General features: G+C 36.5%; 1 long non-coding RNA gene across 2 annotated transcripts; it reads left to right on the forward strand.

Annotated features, from left to right (window-relative positions):
* The first annotated feature begins 788 nt into the window (after nucleotides 1-788).
* On the forward strand, nucleotides 789-24,504 carry LOC132711627 (uncharacterized). Of its 2 annotated transcripts, XR_015733229.1 has the most exons (5): nucleotides 789-1,067; nucleotides 2,153-2,270; nucleotides 3,638-3,791; nucleotides 8,654-8,808; nucleotides 23,510-24,504. It is a non-coding gene; the product is annotated as an uncharacterized LOC132711627 (long non-coding RNA). The 2 variants fall into 2 exon arrangements; XR_015733230.1 differs by lacking the exon at nucleotides 2,153-2,270.
* Nucleotides 24,505-24,569: the final 65 nt, after the last annotated feature.

A 24,569-nucleotide genomic window follows, 5' to 3' on the forward strand; every position in this document is an offset into this window, starting at 1 on the left:
TGATCACTTACAATGGATTACTGTGATCAATCCCATGATTTCATAATGTTTGCCAATCATTCACACATATACAATTTGTATTTGATTTCTTTTCTGTATTGTGTTTTACTTATTTTTATGGTTGTTTGCTGACCAGACTCAATGGTTTGAAACAGGCAGTTATACAGACTGAACAAATGAATGAATGAATGAATGAATGATACTCCAGTTTGCTGCTTCTGACCTATATAGCCATACATGTTTAGCACCTACGCACTTTCAGAATGGCCTTCTCCTCATAGAAATTGCCTACCCTATTTACCCATTGTAGACATATTACCAGTGTCTCCTAATGGTCCTCAAGTACTGAAGTGAAGGTAATGGAGACTTGTGGATGATATGTTTTTTTATTATTATTATTATTATTATTATTATTATTATTATTATTATTATTATTATTATTATTATTATTATTATTATTCAGTGCCCATATTATGAAACAGCCATCCTCTGGAAATTAGCCTGCCTCTGGCATTCTCATTGCTGATCTTCCAGAACTAAAGAGACTTCTTCCAGAAAGCCTGTAAACAAATGGCAACTGCTCTACCTGTTATATTATGGTAAATTGTGCTTCTCTTGTCTTTTGGATTTTTTAAAAAATATGTAAGTCACCAAGCATTGTTTTTTTTTAAACCTAGCAATATCTAAATATGCTAAATAAATATAATTCTATGTCTGAAGAAAATATACTGCCAGACAATCGGTGAGTCTAGATTAGGAATTTTCACTTCAAGTCCTTTATACAACAATTATTGCTAAAACAGAATTGCTTCTTTTCAGGCAGCCAGCCAGCCAGTCAGTCAGACATGCATGCATGCATGCATTTTGTTTTGCAGCACAACCTGACAAACTGACCAACTCTGCTTTTTCTTACAGCACTATTCTGGGATAGGGTACTTGTAACTTAAAGTTATAGAATATCTGGGACTGTGTACACTTTCATCTCAGAATCTCTTTCATTTCAGATATGAAGCCTACAAAATACTTTCTGGAAGTTCCATGCACAAGTTGACTGGCCTTTAATTAATGTAAGGTTAATATGTAGAAACTTCTATTTATTCTGAAAGACTAAATTTCATATTCTGTTACTGCAAAAATAGAATCCTGAACCAGTTGAAATAAGAGGGGAAATTTTTAAAAATAACATAAAATAACCAGACACAACCATGTATATTAATCAGAATTTGGGCTTTATTTATTTAGTTAGTTATTCAATTTCTATAGCTGCCCATCTCTACCAAGTGGCTTAATATATTGCCAAATGAAATGTTTGTTTGTTGTTTGTTTATTTATTTATTTTTCCACTTATCTCACTATCCAAAGCAACTTGTAATATTGTCAAATAGTCTGTAGTGGGAAGAAACTATTCCTCTGGTAGAAAGACTAGTATTTTTTCAAAAACTTTGCCTCTGTTACCTGGTGATCTTTTTCCATATGTATCACAATCTCATATAAAATTGTCACAGGGAATGAGTTCAAGAGACAGATATACTTTATCCTACCAAGGAGATTTTATTTATTCTGGCTTCAGAGTCATCTAAAGAAACTCTGTCCAAGAAATACCCATTTCCAAGCATGCCGTAGATTTCATCTGGGCCTCTTGGATATATTTATTTTATTAAATTTTATTTTATTAAATATTATTTATATATAGGCTGTTCTCAGATTAAGAACTAGTTCCTTTCCTAAATCTGTCTTTAACTTGAGTCAGAATTCATGCTTAGGGGCTGCTTATTACTAAAAATGACAGATAGCACAGTCCTTTCTCCAAAAGACAAACTGCTGAAGCCACACAGTGTTTTCATGAACCACTGAAAACAGGCTGTATACTGTATTAAAATGGCTTCTTTGGTTCATAAAGACACTGCATGGCTTCAGCAGTTCATCTGTTCAAGGAAGGACAGCGCTGCCCACTGATGTTAGTAATAGGCAGCCTGTTTATAACTAAGGGTTGTCCTTAAGTTGGACATTCTTAACCCAGGGACTTTCTGTATATCAGAATTCTGAAAAATCATTATTTTGTGGATCATAGCTAGCCAGCAGTATTGATTTAGCAACATTTAACGAAAATTGAGAATCAATTATTGTGACTCACATTCTCAATCTCTTTTAGGACAAATAGAATAGAATTCTTTATTGGCCAAGTATGATTGGACACACAAGGAATTTGTCTTGGTGCATACGCTTTCAGTGTACATAAAAGAAAAGATACATTCATCAAGAATCATAAGGTACAACACTTAATGATAGTCATAGGGAACAAATAAGCAATCAAATCCTATTAAGAAACAGTCAATATAAATCTTAAGGATACCAGCAACAAGTCATTACAGTCATACAGTCATAAGTGGGAGGAGATGGATGATAGAAATGATGAGAAGATTAATAGTAATGCAGACTTAGTAACTAGTTTGACAGTGTTGAGGGAATTATTTGTTTAGGAGAGTGATGGCGTTCAGGGAAAAACTGTTCTTATGTCTAGTTGTTCTGGTGTGCAGTGCTCTATAGCGTTGTTTTGAACGTAGGAGTTGAACAAAATTGCACAAAATTGGATGCTATCTTCAGAAGCATTTTAAATGGCTCATCAAAATCTGTAAAAAATGAAACAATGGCCCACTTGTCATTATTGTGATATTTTCTCTGATATCAGATCCCCATCCCCATCCCAATTTACAATGCTTTCTTCAAACTATTCATTTTTCATGTCACTGGAGATAATACTAATTTAGTTTATCAAAAACATCAATAGACAGAGTACTCTGTGGATTTATATTATTGTCCAGAAATTAGTGAAAATTGACACAACAACATAATATTCAACATCTTTAATAGTTAGACAATGCTTTAAATTTATGAAATAAGAACTAAATGTTAGTCTTTTACACTGCTGAATTTGGTCCTTTAAAAGTTTTGTAAGCAGATTAGATTTCCAAAGCAGAATGCTTGTAAAGAAATAAATATGAGAGTTTTTTAATCTATTCCTTGGCATATTCACCTCTACATCAGAAATATATATACACATATAATATCACTGTAAAGTTAAATGCACATTTAATGCAAAGTACACATATGTACTTTGTTCATATGTGTGCTGAGATAGATGGGATAAAATTTAAAAACCTGTAACTGACACTAGTCAGTTAAGAAGGAAGGAGCAGAAAAAAACCCTAAATGCAGCCCCTGAAAACCTTTGATTAATATTACTGCATTGCAATTACCAATTTTCTAACAGGCTTCCATGCTGTCCTAGTAGATGGACGTTGTTTATCTGGTTCTTTATTTAATGATTAATGTGTATGCCAAGACTGGTTTCTTTGCCTGCATATATACTTATTTATTATTTATTTATCAGATTAGTTTGCCATATCCTTAGATAAAGTTCTCTAGACAGCTTACAATAAGCAAGTATAAAAGCAATTTACATAAAAGGATGTGGCATAATAACTTGCCTAATACCTATATTACAACTCAGTAGAGTCTGTATAAGTCTGTATATCTTATTGCTACTTTTTTTCTAAATCTTACCTTTTATTGCTCCTACTTGTTTACTGATTATTATTGATATTATATTATTGGTATATTGTGTTTTGTGAACTAGCATACACTTCAGTGGTGGGTTGCTCCAGGTTCTGTCCGGTTCTGTCCTGGTAGTAAAAGAGGTGGGAGGCTTCGCCCACCCACCCAGACGTCATCATTGATGATCTGCGCATGCACAGAAGCGTGCGCGCTCCCGTTGCGGACCAGTAGTAAAGGTAAGTAGAACCCATCCCGATACACTTGGTTTTAAAAAATGGAATAATGGTATACAAACAGATTAGTCAAACAGCTAGGACTGATGCATTCTTAAAAGCTGTAGCTGTAATATGATTTATAAGCACAGCAAGGACTAAACTTAATTGTAGATAACAAAAGCAAATGGTGTATTCATTTTTTAGCAATACTGAAACACAAAATGATATTTAGCTGTGCATATTCATATTGAGTAATGTAGACTAAGAATGTAGTGCTTCCATCCAATATTACCAACTGTATTTTTTTGCTTAAAAATGGAAGACAATTATTAGCTTCCTGATTGAGAATAAAGTGGAATGGTAATAACTTCTCCCTGTGTGTGTGAATGTGTGTGTAAATTGAAATAACTGTAGCAAAGGAGGAAAAAAGAACTAGCAAAATTACCTATTTGAAAACTATTCAGTTATAAAAGCAAACAATTTTCAGATTGCCTTTGGATAGGCTGTTAGATTTTCCTTTTTCTATACAGCAAAAATTTCCAGATAGGCCTAAATGACAATAAACTCAAAATCATTTCCCTGACCCCCAAATCTGATTTTCAATCTATATCTGCCATTTAAATAGGAAAATAGAAGGTTGGTGTAACATAAGATAAACTGTGCTTCTCTGCAGATTCCTGAAATAGAAAGAAGCTAAGTCTTATTTTAGCCAAAGGCATAAGAAATAGATAAAAGAAAGATAAAAGCATTCAGAAGGTGGACAGTAATGAATATAAGACGGAATAAATACAAAGAAGGGGAATGCCAAAGTAAGGAGCAACTTTTTAAGAAAAGACAAAAAGCATAGCAAAAAAACAACAACCACCCACTCTACTTTTCTTCAAAAAAAAAAAAAAAAGCAAAATCATATCATGCTCTTTCATTCTTACAGTAATAAAGCATTTAAAAAGAATTGCTCTATGCTCTCTGACTCTTACAGGGAATGTTTTACCTTTGACATAAAGTCCTACAGTAGTGAGTTGTTGTGCTTAATAAGATGCAGGGTCATTTCCTCGAGGCTATTTACTGGACCTCTCCAGCTTCAAAATGTGATTGTTTCCTCAGAAGGGCCTAAAGCTGATTATTAACCATGATTCATAAATTCTTCAGAAGACGATCAAGTTAAGTTTATAAATTCTGGCATTATAGAATAGTCTCCTCCTGAATTTGTAAATTCTGAGAACAGCTGGAAGATTTCAGAAAAAAACACTTGGTTTGGTTTTCCTAATATTGTTTATTATTTTTGAGGATTAGTAACAGGAAAGTCAAGAAAACAAATATTCGGTAGAAGTAAATAGCATTTAATAAATGCAAGTAAAAGGTTTAGAGAATGACACATATGAAAATTCTAATTTCTCTCATTGGGCTCAGAGATTTAAAGCTTTTTGAAGAACAGAAATTCAGTAAACAAAATAATAAAAAAACAGATACGGATGATGGGTGGGAGAATCATGTTCTTCGCTGTACTGTCTCCTGATTTATTTTATGATAAAGACACACTTAGACAGCTAATTCAACAAACTCTCTTCCAATGAGAGTATTCCGGGGAAATTTTCTTGGTCCTGATAGCCAAATTCTAATTTATCTCAGTAAAATGGCCCATGAGTGGTGCAATCCTTGTAGTTTTAATATGGAACAAATTAAGGAACATAATTGGTAGATTTCTTGACAGTGGAAAAATATTCTTCAATAATTCTTAACATGGGATACAGGTAGAAGTAAGGGAAAGAGATGGATTTTGACAGATATCTGGATTCATATGTTTACACATTTGTCAAACCCTGAGCTTAATTATCTGTTTCTTTCTTCTTTTGTTTACTGCATTTAAAGGTAAAGGTAAAGGTTCCCCTAGTACATTTGTGCTAGTCGTTCCTGACTCTAGGGGGCGGTGTTAATCTCCGGTGCTGTCCGAAGACGTCTCCGTGGTCATGTAGCCGGCATGACTAAATGCCAAAGGCGCACAGAACAGCGTTACCTTCCCACCAAAGGTGGTCCCTATTTTTCTACTTGCATTTTTTACATGCTTTCAAACTGCTAGGTTGGCAGAAGCTTGGACAAGTAACGGGAGCTCACCTCGTTATGTGGCACTAGGGATTCCAACTGCTGAACTGCCAACCTTTCAATCAACAAGCTCAGGGTCTTAGCCACTGAGCATTCTTCAAAAAGCTTGCTTCAAATCTCTGAGCCCAATAATAGAAATCAGAATGTGCTTGTTACTATTCCTCACAATATTCAGATTTATTTATTTTTTATTTATTTTTGCCTGTTCACCAAGTAAACAACTTTCATTTTCTCAAAGTTGATGTATACAGCATGATTCTACAGAGGCTGGCCTCCTCAGATTTACTGAGATCTATAATGAAACTACTGCTTTTTCTTTAGGTAACAGTGCTGGTGTAGTTTTAGAGACTAAGTTTAGAAGAGAATGTTGTAATATCCCATTATTAAGTTGATTTTTTTTCTGATTAAAATATTCATTTCAAATGATGGTTTAACTCATTTTTTATTTCCTCAATTGAATATGTATGTCTGATGGACTATATAATGTGTTGTGCACATTAATTCTATTTACCTGAGATCACATAAAGAATACATTCATTTTTGTTGTTGTTTTGTGCTACTAAACTTTAAGAAAAATAGTTACTAAGAAGAAATAATAATAAACAAGCAGGGCTGCCTTGATGGAACTTTTAGTTCCCTCCTTTGTCTTGAACAAGTAATTCTTAGTTTCACATATGCTTAATTTGATAAAATGAATTTTCGGTTAAAGTCATCACCTTCATGCATTGCACAAACATGTCGCTTGAATAAGGTAACTTATACATTCAAGTATTAAAATACAGTATATATGAAGTCTTGATGGATTTTCCTACATCTTCTGAAAACTCATGGAAAAACAATTTCAGAATTTAAAGCACACAAAAATAAAAGTCAGCCTGCTACAAACATTTGTTTTTAAATTCTAGAAATATTTTAATGGCAGCTAAAATTGTAATCCAAGGAACATTATCATTAGTGGAAGAAATAGAAACTAAACTAAACTGATAGCCACTGTTTGTATTATCTCTTTTGTTTTTGTCTCCCTTTCTCTTGGTAAGAGTGTTTCTACTTATACAATACATTAGTTTTTGCTTTCCTCTATCTTCATGGTGTTACCCAAAGATGGACACTTTTCCCAATATATGATAGGACCAGATGTAACTTCCATTATATTCCCAAAATACCATTGAGGCTTTAAAGCATGATCACAAGCCACTATCAATATTTGGAATTCTGGTTTGTATTATTTTAATTCCTTAGGCTGATATGTTCAATATATTCAGCCAGGAGGAATTAAAACTCAGAATCCCAGTGTATTAAAAAAAGGGATGTGGGAGATTTGTGAGTATGCTAGGTATTCCATTATGTTGGAAGGTATCACTAAAAGCTGGCCTCTGACATCATTTCTCGCCCTGAAAGAAATATTTGGTATAAAGTTAGTGAATTCTATAAAAGGGTTTTCTATGGTTAGGTAGTTAAATTATATTTTATGGATGACACAATTTAGATTCTTATAACTTCTGGGCTATGCAACAAATTAAAGAGAATAAAAGTTTACCTTTCTTTGATATATTTTTACAGCTTCAGAGAAATTATACAGATTGATAATAGCTAATAAACTAAAGGTACTGTTTTCCACAAGTTACTGTGTCATGTCAAAAACAACTGTATTAGCTAGGAAAATTACATTGGTGCATTGAAGAAAAAGATGACCAATTCTTAGCCTACAAAATTTCTAAAGGATTAGAAAGATGATCAGACAATGCTGGAAAAATTTATTAACCATAACAATTTCTTAATGTCAGATTTTAACTAGTTAAAATTTGCCATAACTTTAGTTCCCATTTTCTACATAATTTTGATAGATTTGAACACAATGCCATTTAATTACTTAACATCTTGTATATTTGATAGGTTGAGAATTAAGTGCTTTAATTGGACTATATCTATTAAAACATTTTGTTTGAAGTGAATGAAATGAATAAATCTACCTCTATATGGAATGTCAAAGAGTAATTAATGTCACAGTTGTTCAGTTGAATATGGATTTTTTGAAATAAGTTCCTACACTAAGTTTAAATATATCTCCAATTTGCCTGAATGTGTAGACATTTTTATTTAGAATATAATGGTGTGGAGACTGAAAAAAAAATTAAAACTATTTATCCTTGGCTTACTTCACAACATCTACATATTAACTAGCTATTACACTAATATCTGTCATCATGATACTAATATATCATTTATTATATTTTCAGACAAGTAAAAGTTGTTAGACTGGTGACTGAAGGCAGAGCCAACTATAACACACAATACGAGCAATGTAGCATGTTCTTCTTAATATTAAAAATTATTCTGAATGCTAGTGAAACGATGAAGTGGTTAGTTAAGTTATTTTAAAAATTTGAATGAACACCCCCCCTCCCCCGCAAGGTTGAAATCTTGTTAATCAATCCCTTCTTGCCATCCTTCCTATTCTTGAAATGGAATTGCTTAGTAAGTGGAAGAGACTTGTGGACCATTTCTGTATCTAGTAAGTCTAGCAGCAGATGATTTTTATAAGAGTTGATCTTCACAACAATAGATACAGCCAGCATTAGTCTTCTGAAAACAAAAAGATCCATCAGATATTTTTATCACTTGATTCTTAAGTGAAAATGGAATTTAGTATTGAAAGCTTTTCAATGATGTGAGATAAAAAAATAAGCAATTTTAGAAAAGCTTGACAAACTTCCTGTATTTCACTTTATATAGATTCTGACTTTCTAATAGTCTTGACTAATATTTCTTTTGTATTACAAAAGGCTGTATTAGCAGCTCATCATTTTAGCAATGCAATAAGAAAAAATGGATGTGGCACAGAGGGAGAACAGCATGGATAATTTCATCTTGAAGTCCCTTGATGAGGCAATCACATAACAAGCAGTCAAGATATCATCGAATTCAGGAAGAAAAAAAAGTAAGCATTGCTTTCATAATACCTGCCTTGTTTTCAATGATTTCCTAATCATGATTCCAAAAACAATTTATCCTTTGCTTACTTCACAATATTCCAGAAAGACCTAAGGGATAACAAATGATCATGAATCCATAAATGTCTTCAGCAAAGCAACCAAATCAGCAGAGGTCTTAATACTCCATGCAAATGCATAACAGGAAATATTTTATTTATTTGTTTGTCAAACATACAAGATAACAAGTATAGATATGAACATAAACATAAACAAAGGAAGCAAATACAAATAAATGGGGACAGTAAAACAGGGATGGTAGGCACGCTGATGCACTTATGCACGCCTCCTTAATGGACCTCTTAAGAAAAGAGGTCCATGGTAAACAATTTGAAGTTGAAACTGTGAGGGTTTGAGGCTGTAACAACAGAGTCGGGTAGAGCATTCCAGGCATTGACCATTCTTTTGCTGAAATCGTATTTCCTGCAATCTAGTTTGAAGCAGTTTATCTTGAGTTTTTATCTATTGTTTGCCCGTGTACTATTGTGGTTAAAACTGAAGAAGTCATTGACAGGCAAGATGTTGCAGCAGACAATTCTGTGTACTATGCTTAAATCGGACCGCAGGCAGCGCAATTCCACATTGTCCAAGCCCAAAATTTTAAGCCTGGTGGAATAGGGAACTCTATCATTAGTAGAGGAGTGGAGTGCTCTTCTTGTGAAATATTTTCACCCACAGCGAGCAAAATTACATGCTTCTGTTCTGCCCCTTCTCTTTATTAGCTTCTAAGTAATAAGATATTCTTTCTGCATAAAGAGTCCCAAGATGCTGTCTCACTCACGTTAAATCCTTCCATAGATCCAAATGCAGTCATTTTATTCATAGACCCAATGCAGACAATATGAAAAAAAAATATTGAGATGATTCTCATAATTTCAGGATGCCCTTCCTTGTCACAGTGATCCTTACATAAAAGGAACACAGAGCACCAGATTTCTTTCCAAAACTGGATTTCAGCACAAGTTATGCCTTCTGGTTTGCATTTAGTGACAACAGATTCACTTTCAAGCATCCAATATTTTTAAGATATAGAAAACAAATAAAATATAAAATCAGGCAATTGAGAAAATAAAAGGATATCTTTCTTTGAATGTGTATTATTTTTAGTGTTCAGAAATATAAACTCCAGGTTAATAAGTAACAAAAAGGACTATTACAGAAAATATGTTATTTCTTTCTCTTCCCAGAGTCACAAAAATTCTCCAAGATATAAAGTGACATCTTATGTGCATAGTGGGACTCTTTATTGGCATAAAAGGCAGAAACACTACTTCTGAAAATCTACTTTTATTTCCCCACTTTAAAGTTACACATCCTACAAAAAACTCTTTCTTGCCAACTAAGTAAATTTGGAGAGAACTGGAAAAAGATTTAGAAAATATAGTTCTCATTTAGATCAGAGTATAAGAAGAATCTATTAAAAGCACATTTATGACAGGATAAAGTATTATTTATGAAAATATGTACTGTATTAGAGGCACATACAAAGAAATCAGGGCAAAACTATCAGCAAATCCTCACAAACAATTGCTCCATCTCTACAGTCATATATTCCAACTCTGAGTGAGGTTCATGCAAATAACCCACTAAATTTAGAAGGATTTTAGAGAATCCATTGTCTTGCTTTAATGCCAGTCTCCTTGATTGCCCATTGGCTGTTATTTTTTCTGTTTCTTGTTAGCTCTTTTTTGCAGCTCTGTTTTGATGTGAACTGACTTTGGAGGGTCAGGCAGGTTAAATGCCGTTTGATTAAAATCAGAATCCTGCACAACTACTGTTTCATAGTTTGCTTTGGCTGGCCTCTTCATCTGGGAATTTCGGAAGATGCTGTTAGCTTTAAGAAAGCAGCCTTTTCCTTGCCATGGTTTAAAAAGAAACAAAGAGCAGGACAGAATGGAGAGCTGCATTGTCTCTGTTTTACTGGCAATAGGTCTGCCACTGTTTATCAAGCCAAGGCAAATCCAATTAGCCTGTGGCCTGCCTCCCAACCTTATTAACCTGCTCAGCTGTGAGAGACTCAACAGCCCCTGCCAATATCTCATTTCTCCTGTGGCTGATAAGATCAGCTCAAGATATTCAATGGGGTTTTCCTTTTCACTTCGGCTTCATCCTAGTCACACTGGCATCTTAAGCAGAGCGGCTGGGGCTTCTTATTTTCCTCTCATTTACTACATGAAATAGGACAGCAGCTCCAAGACCCGCGTTAGTGTTGTAGGAACAAACGCTGATCGGGCCTTCACACCGTTTGACAGGATGGGCTGATTTTCCTTATCATGGGCTGCCCACAAAGGGCCAGGCCAGGCCTGGATTATTAGCATTCCTTGGTGAAACGCGTCAGGCCCTATTTCTGTCAGACAGACAGATTGAGCCTTTCACTCAGGCTTGCGAATGAGTGACACATGGCCTGGCTGGGAGGACAACATTGTTATTTGAGTTAAGAAATCAATTTGTATCAAATGTACACTGTAATTTATTTGTTGGCTTTGAAGGGAACCTGGCTGAGATAAATGTGAATGGGCTGGTTTTTTTTCCTTACACCCCTCTGCTGAGCTGATAAAGTTCTTGTGAAGCTCTAGATAGTTCCAGTCAGAGTCAAAGTGACAAACACGTTTAAAGTTGCACAGTGATCTTTAAATCTCAAAAAGAACACCTTGTTGGACATGATAGAACATTTTTCTACCTTTCCCCTCTATCTGTCAGAAAACTGCTGTGACACATTGCTTTGGTATTTTTGCTGACATTTTCTTTATCAAGCCCATCTGTTTGTGGTCAAAAGATGCTTATTCCTATATTCTTCACTCGACTGCAGCTTCTGTATTGTCCAAAAAAGAAGCAAGAAAATAAATTGTTCTGACTAGCAGTAAGGAATGGCATAGTTGCTAAAACAGTGGTGATTTTTAAATGTTGCTGGATTCTTGTTTTTGACATTTTTAAACATTCTTTGACAAGTCTATTTGTTTCTCTGATACAGTAAATTGTGATTTGAGAAACTGTAACAAGCACTGAACTTAAAACTACAGACTTATCCTAGGCCACTTTTTTTTTTTTTTAGAACATCCTTTCTAATTTTCTGAAAGCTGAATTCAACCTATTTTCAAGACATTTAAAGGTTTTAAGAGTGAGAATAGTTTTATCTTCTGCCTGACCTACAAAAATGAGAGAAGGAAGTCAAATGCTTTATAGAAAACATAGTTTCTGGTTGGTCAGTTACAATTAGAGTAAATTTAATATATATGTTTTAGCATATATGTTTTTATATATGTTAATTGATACTGACTGTATTTTGGCTTCCCTATCAAAGTAATTCCTGAACCTATGTCAATTTTATGTGGTGTCAATAATTGTAATTCAAATGCCATAAAAAAGTAAAAACTGCAATTTGGACTTTAGGAACATATGTGCAGTTATGTCTCTGTAATGAAGAAATGCCAGCAAAACTATAGCCAAGGGCAAAATATCTTGTTGAAATTTCAGGGCAATAATTCCCTTTTTTCCTCTTTTTTTCCTGCTATTTTCACAACTTTATCAATGTAATGACGTGTCATGTAAATGACTGAATAACATTTACTGCAAATGCAACTGGTTTTATTACTCTTGTTAAGCATTTAACATACCAAATGTTCTCAGTTCTATTTAGAGTATGGAAGTCAGACTAGACCCATTTGTGCAAAATGCAGAAGATCCTTCTGACTAGAACATTGATCACTCATCAATACAGTACAATTACATGCAGGAAAGCCTTTCCATACAGGGAAAGCTTTTTCCTATAATGGAAAGCTTTCATGAATCTTGTTGTGCAGAATTCAGGACAAATAGTTGCATTTGCATGTATAATTCTACACATGAAGATTTCTCCATTGAAGATTATCATGCTGTATGTATGAACAAGAAATGTCACAATGAGACTTGCAGAGGGACAGGTGCTGATCATCACTACCCACATGACGAGATCTTTGTAGGCCCACATTGTCTGATCAGAACTTTAGTCTCAGATGTCTATGATTTGAGAAACTGATGGATACATATGATATAAGGAGAGCCGTGACAGCACAGTAGTTAGAATGCAGTATTGCAGGCTAACTCTGCCCACAGCCTGGAGTTCAATCATGACACAGGCTCAAGGTTGCCTCAGCCTTTCATCCTTCTGAGGTCAGTAAAATGAAGACCCAGATTGTTAGGGGCAATATGATGACATTGTAAACTCCTCAGAGAATCCTGTAAAGCACTATGCGGCAGTATATAAGTAATAGTGCTATACAAAAGTTTTTTTTATCATAATTTGTTTTCCACTTCTGAACTTGATACATAGTAATTTTTATCTCTTGACAGAAGGTCTATGTCAATCATTTGGAGAGTTACTTCATGCAGTAACCAGTACACATTTTTAACACAGTTTCAAGATGCTCTTCTCTTTCAATTCTTTAGTGCAGTTACGTTGAGGGTCTCTCAAATTCCATTCTAGAATATGCAAAGGTGACACATGTGGTATATTTAAAATCCTTAAAGTTGTCCAGCCTTCCATAGAATGCAGTGTTTCAATACTTTGAGAAGCAGGTTTCAGGACTGCTTCAAACATTTGCACAGTGTTCCTTTGAGAGGGTTGTATATGCCAACTTGATTGACTTAAAATATACTTCATGTATAGTATTTTTCCCATTTTCAGACCATGGGGGGAGGGGAAGGAAGCCTATTATTTTCTGTATTTTATAACACACCAATTTTATTTTTTTCCATCCAGACTCAGCTTCAGCTTCATTTCTTTAAAAAAAAAAAAAAAGATTTTATTCCTGTTTTAAGATGGTAGTACTGTCAGAAAATTCCTTTATTGTAGTTATTTAACTCTCCTCTGATTTTTTTTTAAAACTCTCCAATGTAGTATTATTCTAGGGCAGGGGTGTCAAACTCAAGGCCCGCCGGCCGGATTTGGTACATGGGGTGCTTAAATCTGGCCCATGGGGCTGGCCTGGAAACAGTGAAGGACTGGCCCCCAGTGGCTCTGCGGCCCTCCTGAGCTCCATTTTCACTGACAGAGGGTTGCAGGAAGCCATCACAGCTGGAAACGGAGCTCAGGAGGGCTGTGCACAGCTCTCGTAAGCTCCATTCTTTCTGGCAGAGGGTTGCAGGAGGCCATTGCAGCTAGAAGTGGATCCCGGGAACCCGTTTTCACTGGCAGAGTGCTCGGGCCACCACAGGTGCCCCCAACATGAGTGACGTTGAGGTGGCCATGCTTCCCCAGCATCCCGAGGTCAAACATAACCCTGATGTAGCCCTCAATGAAATTGAGTTTGACACCCATGTTCTAGGGAATACTTAACTGCCATTCCTCTCCCACTCCAAAAATCCTAAAAAGAAATTTGCTCTGGGGTATCACGGGGAGAGTTAGTTCCCATGAGTCTATATTCAATGTCAAACTTCCAACAATTCCAAATATATAGTATTATAGCTAAAAGTAAAAGAATTCCAGATAGCATGTGAATGTAATTCCACGAGTTCTAAGGAACTATTGGGGGAAAAGAAGTGATTGAATGTGACTGAGACTTCCATTCATACTCATTCATTTTCTCTTCATTCCTTATTGTTGGGCAAGTAAAAATTGAACAGAACAGAAAATTACCACCCAGTTAGGTTTCAGCTCATCTTAAAATAAATGCAAGATAACCAATGAAAGCATTACCCATGAATAGTTGATTCATCTTTATATCTTTGCATTTTGTGAGGAAGTTTCAGTAGTTTTTTCCTCATGGTAATTTCTTTCTTCTTTTTTGACACATTTTCATCTCCAGTGTTAAATGATTAAGGGCCCAAGGAAATGCCTTGCATTTTCCAAATAGCCACATACATTCTTCTTTAGGCATAAAGAAAATGCACAATTATCCATTTTGCATGTTTCCCTGGGTCTGAAAAACAACAATTATTATTATTCTGTATTTTAGCATTTGATGCTTCCTGATACGGAAAATCTCTGTGAGAGTGAAAGGATCCCATGATAAAGAGACAATGGGTGTTAGTGAAGGAATAGAAAGTGGACTATTTACCATACAAATGGGCATTAACTAGGTCTGGAAAATGAAAAAGGGAATTTACTCAACTCAGTTTTAATCATAATGAAGTTAATAGATACAAAGCAAAGTGTTCATATATAATCACACACAAGCTTGTCTTCTACTTTCCCAAAGATGCATACTGAAGGAAAATCCATAATTTCAGCCACAGGCGTATGCTTGTAGTATTAAGTAGTACAGAATGTACTATTCTCAGGATTGGATTAAACTCCGTTGAAACTACTGGATAACAGCAGGCCATCCAATCTTCTTCTGATTAACTGTGTGTTACATTGTGTGACTGTAAAGTAGTATTTCCAATCTGTTAGGAAGGCAGTAAAGGTTTGGCTGCAGTAAAAGAAATACAGATTGATGCCTGAATCAAAACACCATTAGAGGATATGAATAAATGATAATAAATTAGAAGCTACATGATTGAATTGGGGGGAGGAGAAGTGGAGAGATTTTTAGATTTGAGAGATTGAGTATGGCTTCTCTTATGTGGTTGTATGTTAGAGCTGTAAAAAGATTCGGAAGGATATTTAAGTTCAAAGGATATTCAGTGGAAACCCCTTTAAATTAGAACCTTTGAATCATTCTAAAGTTTTGAACATCATTTGGAGACTTCTTATGCAATTTTCAACACATGCTGCCCCCAGAATGAGGAAACTGCTGGCATTTTTATACCTCCCTATTACAACTGTTGGTTGAATCTTTGTCATCACTACCAATATGTTTGTGTATCATGATAACTGATGCAAATATATAAGTCGCAGCATTTGTGTACAGGTAGTCTTCAACCTATGACAGTAATGCAACTTGCCTATTATAGTCGCAGGTCATGATGGTTGTTAAACAAGGCAACCATATGATCACTTAATGACCCCCATTTCTGCTCTTCCTGATGCAATCATTAAGCAACTACGCAAGTTGTTAAGCAAAGCATGGGGTGCCTCCGAGGTGGGAGAAGCCCTGGGAGGATTAATACAGGCCTCTTCCATCACCTGAGGTACTTTGTTCTCCACTTCATGCCCCTCAGGATCCCCACAATTTATTGTGGCCACTCTGAAAATGGTGCCTGCTCCCAGGACAGAGCCACATGATCTAGGGATGCTAAGGGATAGGGACTCAGTGGTGGGATTTAGCTGGTTCACACCAGTTCGGGTGAACCGGTTGTTAAATTACACTCCCCCACACTATCAAAGTGGATCCTGGGCACTGTGCTGCAATGGAGAAATGGGCAACAGAGCGGCCAGCGCAAGGGAAGAAGAAGGCTGCTTTCCCTCTTTCTTCTCCCTGCTCCTCTGCCTTCCCTTATGCCAGCTGCTCTGTTTCCCATTTCTCCATTGCAGCACAGTGCCCAGGATGTACTTTGATAGCGGTGTGTGTGTGTGTGTGTGTGTGTGTGTGTGTGTAATTTAACAACTGGTTCTCACAGGGTCAGGTTGGCCATCACAGGAGGCTCATCTTGCATGTGCAGAGCTGGAGGACGGGAGGGCCACGCCTCCTATGACAGCCAACTTGACCCTGGGCAAAACAGTTAAATTATTTGAATCACACCACTGGATAGGGTGGCATAATTTCCTCCCCCAGGAAGCTCCAGAGATCTTCCAAAAATAACTGCATGATTGGTGATGGGAGATGGAGAAGAGTGTGGGGCTTGGTGAAGTGGGAAACAGGGACCCAGTGGAGGGGGAAAAAGCAGGCCTAAGTCCTGCAAGGACCTGGTGAGGCAGGATGAGGGAGAGATAGGTGGATGAGTCATGGCAGCATCCCTATGGTTGGTCCTAAGGGAAAATTACTGCAGGAGCACTGCAGCAGCTGTAATTTTGAAACCAGGCTGTCAGTAGCTTTTGGGAAGTCCAATTCTGAACAGTCACTAAGTGACTGATCATAAATCAAGAATTACCTGTTATGACATCATTTGTCCTCCTTAGTCCTCCTGGGGATGTAATATATCTACCATATTGATTGGTAAAATAGGTTACGTTTGGTTTTTTTTAAAAACAAAACAAAACAAAACCTTAGTGTAAGAATGACAGTATAAATGAACATTAACTTCTACTATATTAAAAATCTGAGAAACAAGATAATAACAACATCATTACTGAAAGCATCTTCATTATACCAGATTGAAATTAGAATTAATGAAAGTTGAGATGTTTGCTATCAACCTTTGGAAAGATATTAACATTAATTATTGCAGGGCTGCTTGGTTTTTTTTTTTTTTTTTTAATCTGAGTGCCTGTTTCATAATGTTTATATTCTTTGTGGAAACAAATAGGCAAGAAGTGAGCTTTCTTATTGTAGAGTGGATCCAAGTCATTTGTGTCTGCTTTAGTTTCTATGAAAGTGAAGTTTCCATTGACAGTCTTTTTTTCTTTTTTTTTTAATTGAATGGGCAGTCAGTAGATGAACTTAGGAGGCTTTTTAAATTAGAGCTCAGTGCTGAGAAAGGAAGAAGCCTGGCACTTTGAGGTGATTTTGCTAAGAGAAAGCCTAGCCAATTTTGTGTAGTGTTGAGGTACTGGCCTAGAAACTGTGAATTCCACCTCAGGCATGGAAAGCAGTCTGGTGACTTTGGGCCAGTCACTCTCTCTCATCCCAACTCACCTCTCAGAATTGTTGCTATGGGGAAGACCGGAAGAAGGAGAAGTATTACGATGTTTGTCCCCTTGATTGTATATTTAAAAAGTGGAATAAAAATCTGAGCAAAAAAGAGGTCAGAGGTAAAAGCAGGAGTCCTTGGTGCTGTCTGAGCTTGCTTGTTTTCTTGCAGATGTTTCATTACCCAAACTAGGTAACATCATCACAGGGGTGAAATCTAAAAGTTGTTACTACCTGTTCTGTGGGCGTGGCTTGGTGGTGGAGGGGTAATGTGACTGGGTGGGCGTGGCCAATTTTTTTTTTTTTACTTTTAAAACCATATTTTCTACAACCTCTTCGGTGAAGAGGTTGTAAAAAATGCTTTCAAAAGGCTCTGACGATCCCAGCTGAGTTGCCTGATCAGCAGAGGCTTTTTTTCTTTTAAATGCCTCTGATGATCAGGCAACTCAGCTTGGATCGTCAGAGGCATTTAAAAGAAAAAAGGGGTTATTTTTCTTTTAAAAGCCTTTGATGATCCCAGCTGAGCCGCGCAATCATCAGAGGCTTTTTTTTTTTTTTTACTTTTAAAAGCATTTTTTCGGCCAAAGAAGTTGTAGAAAAAATGCTTTTAAAAGTAAAAAAAAAAAAAAGCCTCTGATGATTGTGCGGCTCAGTTGGGCATGGGGGGGGCAGGGATTTTTGCTACCAGTTCTCCGAACCACCCCCCTCCATCACTACCAGATCGGGCGATCCGGTCCAAACCAGGAGCATTTCACCCTGCATCATCCACACTAGCACTGATGATGTTACCTAGTTTGAGTAATGAAACATCTGCAAGAAAACAAGCAAGCTCAGACAGCACCAAGGACCCCTCATTTCAACCCTGAGCTGCAAATATTCTCTTTCAGAGGTGAAAGCATTATTGCGAATAGTAGAGGTTAGCGCAAAAAGGAAACCTAACAAGAAGACTTTCAAACTACTTCTTAATCCTGAAAATTAAAAACAGCAGTAAAACCTGCAATAGAAGAAGTCTTTAAGAAGTCTTGATTATGGGGTCCAGATGGGGTGAAAGTTAGGGAAATTTGATACAAGAGGAATGATTTTGCAAGTTTATTTAGCTGATGAAGACTCGCTAATTGAGAAGGAAGCATATACTGTAGTACTTTTATTCTCTAACATAAATAATTCCTTTATTAAATGCAGTTTGATTCATCTTATAAAGTAGTGATGATGTCTATGCCATGCTACACCATAGAAATCAAGATACAAAAAAGAATTTATTTGGGTGCCATTAACTTTTTTAAAAGCTGAGAGGCCGTTTATTTTTCTTTCCTGCCTTTCATTTAGTAGCTTAAGGCAAGACACATAGCAATTCCTCCTCTTACTTTTTGCTACAACAATAACCTTGTGAGATAAGTCAAGCTATGAGATTGAGTGGTAAAATACACTGAGTCAGCTGAGGATAAATTAGAATCTGCATGTCTCTTGTTCTTAGTTCAACACACTGACCATTACACCTGCTGAGGGTAAGGACCTTGCTGGAAATATGTAAGAATCATTACCAAGGCAAAGAGGGCTGAACCATTTTTTTCTCCAGTCTGGAGCAATGAGGTAATATTCAGAAGTTGCCCAGGCAGATACCTTCTTAATTCACTGTGAAGGAGGTATATATGCTACAATAGACTTCCAAGATTCTGGTGTTATAGTCAATCTCAATAAAACTAGATTTAGTCTTCATGTTCATTTTGGTAAAGTATTTTAGCAAAGTATTCTTTTAAAATGTGTTATGAAATCAATTTAACTATACCTTATAATGTTTTTGTTTTGTTTTGTTTAAAGTGGAGCCTATATGAGTGGCTTGATGAGAGAACTACATTTTCAGTGTATAAGGCGCACTTTCCCCTCCCCCCCCAAAATGGAAATGTCTGTGCGTCTTATACAGCGAATGTTGCCAAAGCCCCGCCCACCCGCTGGCCCCCACCCTTCGGCCTCTGCCTCCCAGCAATTTGCCTCCTTGCAGCAAACAGCAAACCACCAGGTCAGTTTCAGCACAGCCTGATTTAGCACAAGCAGCTGATTGGCAGTTGAATCTGTCTTCCGGAATACCACCTATCAGCTGTTCGAGGCTGTGGGAATCACCGCTGCCATTGCTGCCCATCACTGCCACCACCTATCCCCACCACCTCCTATCCCTGCCACCTGGAACGGGCTGAAAATGGGACATGCGGAGGCGGCGATGGGCGGCGATGGTGACAATGGGCGGTGGCGATCCCTGCAGCCTGGAACAGCTGATAGGCGGTATTTCAGGAGGCAGATCCAACTACCAATCAGCTGCTCGTGCTAAATCAGGCTATGCTGAAACTGACCAGGCTGTTTGCTGTTTCCTGTTTGCTGCAAAGAGGCAAATTACTGGGAGGCAGATTTTTTTTTGTTTTTCCTCCCAAAAAACGAGGTGCGTCTTATAGCCCGGAGCATCTCATAGTCTGAAAAAAATGGTATTTGGTATTTTAAAATTGTTACAGAAGATAAACATCAGAAAAAGAAATACTCATTAGTGGACTATGTTGTAAGATGGGCCTCAATACAGTAACAAGCTGAAGAGTGGAAGCAGCAAACAGAAATAAAAGGGGAAAAAACAACTTTGAAATTGTGTACTGATTAATATGCTCAAGTAGTTTCCAGTGCCTGTTACAAAAAAGTTAATTAAAGAGTTTACATTTTATCATGCACAGTAAAGAACTCCTGACAGGCATTGTTATAATATGAAATGTTTCAGTTTCCAGTAGAGTTTAATTTAGAGCAACAACAAAGGGAAGAGATGGGAAATAAAACAATTGAAATGTTGCAAACAGACTGACTTAAACTCAAGGGAAGACTTTTGGAGAATTGTTCTGTGCTAGCAAAGCAGCCTCCCTCATACCCGGGGGATAATTTTTTTTTTATTTTTTTTCAGGTTGAAATGTTTATAGGCGAGAGTTTATATCCTGTGTAAGTAATTGGCTAGCATATTGGAGAGCTGATAATGTAAATGAAAGAATTTCCAGATATGCTAGTACAATATGGTGACCTATGTAGTAGGGATAAAAATCAATACCTGCCCAAGATGTTGTCAATCATTTTTTAAGAACTTGGCTCTGATCCAATTGGATTTTGTTCATATAATCCTCAAATAAGCACAGATCACATGATCTGCTGTCCATCAAGGAAAGAAGGACAGATGAAACTCATCCTTTTAGCCTCCTGAACAATTGATCGGCACAGTGTGAGTTTATTTGAAATGGTAACACAATTATTCACATCCTTGGAATATGGACTATAGTTTTTATGAAATTTGTCACCACATTTCATAAAATACTATGTGATATCTCTTTTATAGCAACATAAAAGCATCTATGTAAAATTACATATTACATTGTGTTAAGTGCAAAATATCTGTCCCTTCCACTCTCATGAACACAACATTTACTTTAAGCATAGGCCCTAAACATGGATACAGGCTGTCCAAATTAATAGCAATAGCAATAGCGCTTAGACTTTATATAATACCGCTTTACAGTGCTTTACAGCCCTCTCTAAGTGGTTTACAGAGTCATCCTATTTGCCCCCAACAATCTGGGTCCTCATTTTACCCACCTCGGAAGGATGGAAGGCTGGGTCAACCTTGAGCCTGGTAAGGTTTGAACTGTCAAACTGCTGGCAGCTGGCAGTCAGCCAAAGTAGTCTGCAGTACTGCACTCTAACCACTGTGCCACCGAGGCTTTAATTAAACTGGTATCTCTGCAATGAATAATGATAGAAAAATGATAGACAGACATACAAACACACCTTTGCACTTGTACCAATTTCACCTGTGTTACAAATCCCTTTTTGAATAATGATTGTATAAATTGAGATTTGAAGGAGCTCATTAATTTATCATTTAAATACTTCTCCCAAAGGCACTGACATGGTGGAAAGCACCTGCTAATCTTTTAGGAAGAACCTTCTGCTTCATTTTTGGTATGCTATAGTAGTTAGCTGAATGTAAGAAAAGATTTCAATTTAAATTATGTTTTAGTTATTGAGCATCCTGACTGGCCTTGAACATATTGCCATTCAGTTTTTACAGGCTTGTTGGGAGGATAAAGTAAAATATTTAGTTTATATTTATTTAATTGTGCATTTTTAACACTTATGTAAGAAGACATTGTTCTGAATATCCAAAAGATTCTTTATCTCTCCATACGGGATGCTTTTTTAAAGGCCTATCTGTCTGTTTGTCTCTATTATATATATACTGTAGTATTTGTCACTGGCTCAAAAGATTGACATCTAATAATTTACCGGAGGCTTTGTTTACAAATATTCACCTAGACCACTGCTAGGGCTTTTAAAGCAAAGTTCCCTAATCTTAAAATTAAAAGAAAAAAATCCTTTAAGATCTTCCTATCTCAGGGCAGAGTGTTTGCTTCCTCCACCCCCAGGCGATGCACTAGCAGCTTTCACACTGACACACATGATTGAGCTGCCTATGGGCACCCAGACTTCCACTGCTTCCATAATTCAATATGTTTAAAAAATAATGTGAAAGAAGGCAGGAAAAAGAGAGGGGGGGGAGGGAGGGAGGGAGGGAGGGAAGAAAGAAAGAAAGAAAGAAAGAAAGAAAGAAAGAAAGAAAGAAAGAAAGAAAGAAAGAAAGAAAGAAAGAAAGAAAATGGGAGAAAATATTGAGCAATATCATGTAAGCTTTGTCAAAATCTATTTGTACTCTTTTGAATGCTATGATTTTTGCATATTGGCTACTAAATGCTATCTATTTCATGGGTTGTTACTTATAAACACCATACTTTTATGCTTATTTCATAATCAAGTTTATCCAACATCCAATTTATCAGTGTTAAAAAATTTAATTGCCCCTTAGATACAATAATTGGTTGTACTAACTTTAGCAGCTATAACTGCAACAAGCATACTTATATTTGTTTCAGTTTTTCATGTTACAATATAGGAATTTTATTCCTTCCTTCCTTGCAAACTGTTTCAACTCAATAAAACTTGAGACTTTTCTAACATTAATGACTCACTTCTGATCCTGCCACCATGTGTCTGGGGTTTTTCCCCCCTTCATCTATTATCTTGTAATTTTGCTTAGATTTAGATCTTTGTCTCCCTTCATGACCCATTGCACTTCAACTTCAGCTGATGGATAAGTAGCCTAATATTCTCCTGTAGAATTATTTGATACAAAGCAAATTCATGCTTCCATCCGTTATATCAAACTGTGCAAGTCTTAAGGCGACAAAGCATTGCCAAACCTTGGCACTACCTTATCCATTTTTTGATCCGTTCTCCAGTGTATATGAGATTTTTTTTTCTTGTAGAATGCAGTATTTGCTTTCCATAAGACATACAACTTCCATGTCACCTGAAAGTTTTATTTTTCATATGTCTGTAATTTATTCCTCTGCGATTCTGGAAGATCATCAAACTGCTTTTTTTTTTTTTTTGCAAAATTAGCTTCAAAATCCACTGTATAAGGCATGGTCAGATGGATCCTGATTTATGCTGATCTCACAGGATATTGGACTTTTTTTACCCATTGGCACCTGAGTTGATCTTGAAAGCTTAGCGTACTGTGACCTTAAGATGGTCTTAGATCTGCAATAGTGAGGTTTTTTTCCAGCTTGTTGTTTGCTTCCTGCATCAGTTACATTTTCAAAGGGAGCTCCATATACAGCATGTTATAGCAACCCATTTGTGTGGTGATGACGGTGTGAATTACAGTTACCAAGCCTTTCTGGCTATTAGGTATGTCTTTATCATATTTAAGGCCAGGGATGCTTTGCAAGTTGACAAATATCTTTGGTTGACAGGAGGCAGGCAATGGTTTTGCGTGTGCAACCTAATACTGCACATGTACAAATGAAGCTTCATGTGCTTGCCCACCGCTTGTGCAGCCTGGTTCCCAACAGGCCATGGACCAATACCAGGTTGGAGACCCCTGTGCTAAAATATTAAGCCCAGCTTTTCTTAACATTCATAGGTGAATTGAAGACTGAATACCCTTCTTGAAGATTATGGCATATTCAGCAATGTGGCCATCATTTCTCCCCACCCCAAATGTGCCATGGAATACTTCTGAGAACAATGCAACATTATTACCAAAGTATTCTTGTCTACATTTTGAAAGAGGTTGGTGGCAGCATGGAAGCTTCTCATGTGTGGGAAAGGAGGAGGGGGAATTTAGTAGAGGGGTTATCTGTAGACATAATAGCATTCTTCCTGTCAGTCAAGGTCAAGGCGATCCTGCATCTGGAGAAGGAGTGGTCAGAGTGATGTCTCGAGATGGGATGGCGGTTGATTGGAGCATGTGATCGACTGAGGAGTGAGGGGATGGTTTTGGGAGTTTTGATTTACTGAGGGAAAACCCGGACTGCTCAGATTCGGGTTTTCCCAGATGTATCAGTTTACCTATTCTAGTAAATAGAACTTTGAAAAATGCTTGCTTCAGAGTCTTTACTTGGAGTTGGGGTTTTTCTGGAATGCTGACAGTTGGCAGCAAAGCCATTAATTTCAGCTGAGCTACCACTTTAAATGTTTAAATGAAAAGACAAGAATTATCACCCCACATTAAAGGGTAAATACTACCCTGAATGACTGTGCTTACATTTCTCGCACAATATATTATGCAATGCAATTAATATTCTTTCAGCCTACATTTGTTTAAGAGAGAATAATGCTACCAAGATAGGGCAATTTCATCTGTATTTAAAATGAATACCTGAAACACAATTCCTGAAACACAAGGATGATCCTGTAGAATAGGACCTCATAAATAATCTCAGAGAATTATTAAAAAAATAAAATAGAAAGAACCAAATATTCCAATGTTTTCTGAGAACATGAAAAGTGTAGTGTTCAAAACTATATTTATGATAAATCAGAGTCTTTATGTATCTCATAAAATCCTTCAGCATTGTCATTTTCTATCCTATACATTATTGTATCAATAACCGGAAATAAATGAAATCATATTTATTTGTACTTGTCTTATTTTGCAGAAATTATTTTCTGACACTTTCATATGGTCCAAGAAAATATCT

Source organism: Pantherophis guttatus, chromosome 3, assembly GCF_059756535.1.
Source record: "Pantherophis guttatus breed Tessera chromosome 3, ASM5975653v1, whole genome shotgun sequence".
Taxonomy (NCBI): domain Eukaryota; kingdom Metazoa; phylum Chordata; class Lepidosauria; order Squamata; family Colubridae; genus Pantherophis; species Pantherophis guttatus.